The 6,376-nt window shown below is 41.2% G+C and overlaps 1 long non-coding RNA gene across 1 annotated transcript; it reads right to left on the reverse strand.

Moving 5' to 3' along the window:
* Positions 1-1,850: 1,850 nt before the first annotated feature.
* LOC150058724 (uncharacterized) lies at positions 1,851-5,694 on the reverse strand. Its single transcript, XR_016536552.1, has 3 exons — positions 5,516-5,694; positions 2,900-2,995; positions 1,851-1,936 (listed from the first exon to the last, which is right to left on the reverse strand). It is a non-coding gene; the product is annotated as an uncharacterized LOC150058724 (long non-coding RNA).
* Between the last annotated feature and the right edge of the window lie 682 nt (positions 5,695-6,376).

The raw sequence follows: 6,376 nt of genomic DNA on the forward strand, positions 1-6,376 counted from the left end.
TAATATTTAATGATCGATATAATTCCTTTAATGTGTAGAATCACACACACACATACACACACACACACACACACTCGCACACACACCCCAAGTCTGGTTTGCCTATGAACAGAACCAGATTAGACAGATGGGAGACCTGGCTTGACTTTCTCCATATTCATATAAACAATATACACCTGTGGTCACATTCCAGGTGTGGACTGTTGCTGGCTTTTGAAAAGAAGATAGGAAGGTAGGAAGGCAGGAAGGCAAGAAGGTAGGCAGGCAGGCAAACAGGAAGGAAAAAGAGCTGTTGCTGGATGGATAAGCCTATGTTTTCTTGGGTAATGGCACATCCTTGATCCCTTTGATCCCATTTTATCTTTAATAGCTGCATAATTATGTAGTCAGCATTTTAAGACAAAAATAAAACAGAAAAACATTGCCCTCTTATTACTCTTTTGGCCTCTTCCTTTCTTCCCTTCCTTTTTCTCTCTCTCTCACTCTCTTCCTCTTGTCAACCCTGTCACCTTGATTAAAGTGGCCTAAAGGGTTCACAGTCCACTTGACCTCCCATGTCACATTTACAGCTCTGGTGGCCTGAGACAAAGGAAGTTGTTTAGCCCTGTCCCTGCAGGGCTAAGGCCACCTTTTTCCAGCCCCAGCCTAGAAGATACAGGTATATGATATCTTCAAGTAAGGGAGAGAGGAAGCATGCATGGACAAATGCAGTCATAAAACTCTATATACATATGGAAAAAATGGAACCAAGTAAATTGAAGGGCTGGGTAGGGTTGGGATGGATGGACAGACGGTAAAGATGGAAGTGGTGAGCAAAATGTATTGTTCTTATAAACTGACAAGTTAGGTTAAAACCCCTTTGCAGTTACTTGAAGATAATGTAAGTGGTTTTTGTAAAATCCTAATTTTTTGCTTTTTTCATATATATTTCATTGTAATTAATAGAAGGGTTACATTATATTCACCAGATGAAGGTGAATTACTTCACATACATTGATACCCTTTCTCATGTGTTGGTCCCCATTTCCCTCCCTCCACCCCTGCCCCTCATCTTGTTTTCCTCCCTTCCCTATCCGACTTCAAATAACCAAATACACATGCATCCAATATATCAGATAACCAGGTGAAATACTGTAACAATATGAGATAACCAAGGGACAGCAAAAGAGATGAGAGATAACACAGTACATTAAGGACAACAATCACTCATGATATGGCTTTCGTTTCTATATCCTGGAGGTCCTTTCATTTAGCGTCATTCTAAATGGCCTTATGTATCTAGGTTTTGTTCTATTGTAAATCTCTACTAGGAGAGCCCAAGGTTTCTACTGATTATGACAAATGAGGGAAACCATTGAGCCTATGTTCCTTTGAGTCTGGCTTACTTCACTTAATATGATTTTTTCTAAGTCTTTCCATTTCTTTACAAATGGGGTGATATCGTTCTTTCTGACTGCAGCATAGAATTCCATTGTGTACAAATACCACATCTTGTTGATCCACTCATGAACTGAGGGGCATCTGGGTTGGTTCCATATCTTTGCTATGGTAAATAGTGCTGCAATGAACATCGTTGTGCTAGTGGATTTAATATGTCCTTGTTTCTGGTTGATTGGGTAAATGCCAGGTAGTGGAATTGCTGGGTCATAGGGGAGCTCTATGCTTAGTCTTTTGAGGAACTGCCATACTGCTTTCCATAGTGGTTGAACAAGTTTGCACTCCCACCAACAGTGTAGTAGTGATCCCTCCTGGCCACATTAAAATACTAATTTTTAAAGAATACTTTCTTTTTTTAATATTTTTATTGTAATTAATAAAAGGGTTACATGATATAAGAATACTTTCAAATATTCAGGACTTGCTTGTGAAATGGCTGCATTGTCTTCCAAGCCTTTCCTATGGATTTCATGTTCTGAGGATTAATCTCTTCACAGATCTGGAAAGAACCCTCAATTTATCAGCAACTAATATTTCCTTTGCTCCTCACATTTAAGATGGAGGTCTTTCATAATGCTAAAGTGACAGTCCTTCAATCAAGATCAAATCATTCACAAATCCAACCTTTCACATAAATGATTTAAAGCAATTGAATGAAAAATCACAAGTCTTGGTTGTGGCTTTAAGCAGGACAAACTTGGCTTTATGTAAAATTTTGTACCTGCCTTATGAAAGAATTAGAGGGTCTCTTTCAGATATTTCATATGCTTCTGGACCTGGACAAACACTCATTACATAGTGCAATGATCACATATAGTGCCGCTCATAAAATTCCCAGAGGTTGACAGACTATCTAAAGCCCCTAGCCAGATCTTAGGTTTAGAATCATTGCAATATACACTTATTTATAAATGTGCTTTGCTTGAGAAGCTGTTCCTAAGGAACACAAGGTATGCATAAAGAGGATGGGCCGTGAGAAGCACAGGTAAACGTTATCATGCATCTTTTTCTGTCGGTCATAGAGCTTGAACTTGGGACCTGTGCACTGTTCCTGAGCTTTTTTACTCAGGCTACTCTACCTTTTTCACTCTACCACTTCAAGCCACAACACCACATCCAATTTTCTGGTGGTTAATTGGGAATGAAAGTCTCACACATTTTTCTGCTTGGACTGGCTTCAAACTGCAATCCTCATACCTCAGCTAGGATTACAGATATGAGCTGCAGCACCCAGCTCATGCATTATTTTAATGTCAGTGATGCCTGACGTTCCGCAGTCAGGAGCAGGCAGATCCAGGCCTGTCACCCTCCCTCTACAACAATATGCCTCTTTTCACATGCACACAAACAGGCAAGAGGTGATGCGTACAGTGGGTGGCTGGTAAACAGTGGGTTCTGGCACACTTATCTTCTGTCACAGTTCAGAGCCAATAGGAAAATGGGGCAACAAGGCATCCACTACCTATAGATTTGTGTTATCTTCATTCAGTACTTGATGAATTACACATGTCTCAGGAGACCATGCATCTTCACTCCCACTCATGTCTGGACAGCCTACCTGAGGAGAAACAGGCAAGGGAATAGATAAGTCAATGAATCCTAAGGGTTTTCAGTGTTTACTAAGTCAGCTCTACCCACTCACGGTGCACAATTAGCTATCAATGTGGTCATTTGTTTCTTCACTAGAGAAGATTGCAGGACTGTAGCAGACAATACCAGCTTCTTGTTGCAGCTCAGCAGCAGACAATGCCTGTCAGTGTTGTAACCCCATTGTCTTGTTGTAACTCCATAGGTCTTTGTCTCAGGAATTCAACCAATGAACTTCAAGACAACTGATGATGAATGTGAAGATCTTCATTCAAAAGATAAGTGTCTGCCACTTCTTCCACTGCTTTGCCTCGTTCATCTTCTTGTCTTCTTCAGGTAGCCCTGACTGTCTGTCAGTTGGTTAATTGGTGTGTGTGTGTGTGTGTGTGTGTTGGGAGGGGGGTATGTGTATTTTCCAGTGGTTCACAGGGCTTTTATACCTTGGACTGTGCTCTGATTGGTTATCTATTACGATATGTTTTTGAAGGTGATCCATTATTGGTTGGATCCCACCATATTCTGATTGTTAATTTTTAATCAGGCCCATTCTGCAGACTCAGGATCTTGGAAAAATCTATAGAAGCTAGAAGAGACCAGGAAGGGGTGTAGGCATTGTTTTGAAACAATGTCTCTTTTGCCTCTGATCTTGGCTTGTGTTTTGAAGCAATATCTCGTTTGCCTCTCATCTTGCCTTGCTCCAAAGGTGCCATCCACCTTTGATCCTAACTGCGTGATACATTTCCAGGCCTTATATACAGATGAAACCTATAATGCCAAAATGTTGAACTTCTATCATGTGATGACACTATGTCCCTTAAAGGTCACCTTGAACTCAATGTCTCCATGTTCAGATGATAGCATGGAAAAATTTTACTATAGCAACATGATTAATGATTGAATCCCTATGAGGTCCAAGGTGATCTTACTAATTGAAAGGTCTTATAACAGACACCATTTGTTGGTGTTCTTTTGGTCAAAAGACTTGCTGTAACAGACATTTTAATGTTCTGAGAGCATTACTCATCTGGGGCAAAACCATCTCTATCACATATGCTAATTAATGAGGAAAATGGGGAGTGCTGAGAAAAAGGAATGTGTGTGCTTCCTTTATTTAGTGCAATGTTTAGTTTCACAGTCCTAGCAACCGTCATTTAATTGAATCTACATTCTTGGAACTGATGAGCCTGGGATTCCCAGAGACCAAGTCTCCTTAATTGGCACAGATGACATATATTCAAGAATCTTCCCAGTGTTTTCATTTAAGAGATATTTGCATAGCACTGAAAATCCCATTTCTAGGAGATACTTATTTTCTTTTAACAAGGTCTTCTTTTATCCAAGGATATGGTTTACTTTACAGTTTTCTTGTGGTATTTACCTAGGAAGTACTTAGCCACAAGTGCTGGCAAATCATTTAGTGAAATGTTCAGAGCACAGTTACCTGCTATAGATCAATGAAGACTGGGAGACTTCAAATAACCTACTTACCTATCTGCTTATACTAAACTCCTGGCTTCATTCCTATGTACTAAAGTCTCCACTCTAGCCTACCTCATGTTTACCCATTTTTTCTCACTTCCCTGTTCACCTTGTATCCCCATTTCTTTGTAGAAAGCCATAAATAAAGGGTCCCAGCTGTGCGACATCACCTTCTGTTGCTTCTATGTGTAATGCTGTACCTGCTCTCTCTAAGGTACTTGTAGTAAAACCATGGCTTTTTACATACGTGTCAGTAATTGATCTGGCTGGAGCCAATGCCTGTCCTCTTACCCTCTTTGACCCTTCAGGGTCATGCAGAATGCCTGCCACAATTCTGGAATCTGGGCTCCATATATCAGACAACCAGACTCACCTCTTCAGACTATGTGTAGTGTCCTTGATTTTAATCATATAAAAGCATTTATCTGAAATGTCTAAGATCAGATTTCTGGGACTGAAGACTCTTGTCCTTAAAATAACACAATGATTATTACCTTAAAAACCAAAGCAAAACAAAACAAAACAACCTGGGATGTTGTCTTACTTTGTCTTTCCAACAAGAACAGGTTGTAATTACTTGTCATAACCTGCACAGCTTCCACAGATGTCTAGGTATTTGCCTTGAATAAACAATACTTTTATGCTGTAACACTGCCAGCTGCCATATTGGCTGAGGTGTCGGCAGACTTGACGTGAATGCCTGCTCTGATGGAAGTAGCCTGCAGCCCAGGGGCTAGCCGCTGGGCACTGGGAGTTGACTGGTTCACCAAGTGGCACCTTTGAGCCTCAAGGAGAGCTTGAAAAGTGGAGGGTGCCCCAGCTTTTCAGACAGAGATTCCTTAAGTCAGGCACCCTGGCCTCAGCGTCCTTAAGATTGCTTTGGTGACCCCCGCATCACTCAAGGGCCTGGCACATTGAGGGCAGTTTTGTGCCCAGGCATTGCCCAAATGGCACAGGATAGCCTCTCTGTGGAGTCCAGAATGGGCACACCCAGGATTTAGACAGGACCAACCTGAGGTTTGCGCCTTGGCAGCTGAGGCCAATGGCCGTTGCTCTGGCAACAGTGATGACACAAGCAGTCCCCAGCTTCCAAGAACGCTGGCAGTCACCCATGTTCTGGACATTATTGGGGTCACAAGCAATGGCCTCTCCGCAACTGTAAAGAGAATGGGGAGCAAGCACTGGGCAAATCAAGATTTCAGACAGAGTGACCAGGACCAACTCCCTGACAGCTGTCCTCTCAATAGGCTCACCATGGCGAAGATGGTGACACAAACAGCCCACAGCTGTGTGATCACAGCAGGCCTGAGCTGCATGCTGGGGTGAGGTCTAAAGCAAGAGCCAAAAAAGGGAGCAGGGAGAGAAACACAAGGCCACAGTGACTTCTACAGTTTCACATAAATGGATACTGCAACAACCACTGTTTGGAAGAAGCACTTGAGCCTCAGGGGAGAGGGCATCCCAGACATACCTCAAATGCAATGTAAGGAAACTCTGTACAGACCTCAGCTAAGTTAGGCTCCAATTTCCATTCTGAAATAACGATTAAGAGTCTTAAGCTGCTAAATTTGGGGCCATTTTCTATGTACCATAGAAAATGAATATGCTTACATGAAAAATAAACAAAATATCATCAAGAAAAATTAAAGAAGACTTAAATAAAATGAAAGATATATCTCTCATATGAAAGTTTTTTATCTTTCATAAGAGATTTATACATTGTGTCAAAAAGACACAGCACCTAAAATCTCAGTTATTTCCAAGTTGATCTAGAGATTCAATGGATATAGGATGAGACTAAAAGAAATGAATTCTAGGATATGGAAACAGATTAATCTTTGTGATTGTTGCTCTTAATGTATTATGTGAACTT

This window comes from Megascapheus bottae, chromosome 9, assembly GCF_031878675.1.
Source record: "Megascapheus bottae isolate mThoBot1 chromosome 9, mThoBot2.hap1, whole genome shotgun sequence".
Taxonomy (NCBI): domain Eukaryota; kingdom Metazoa; phylum Chordata; class Mammalia; order Rodentia; family Geomyidae; genus Megascapheus; species Megascapheus bottae.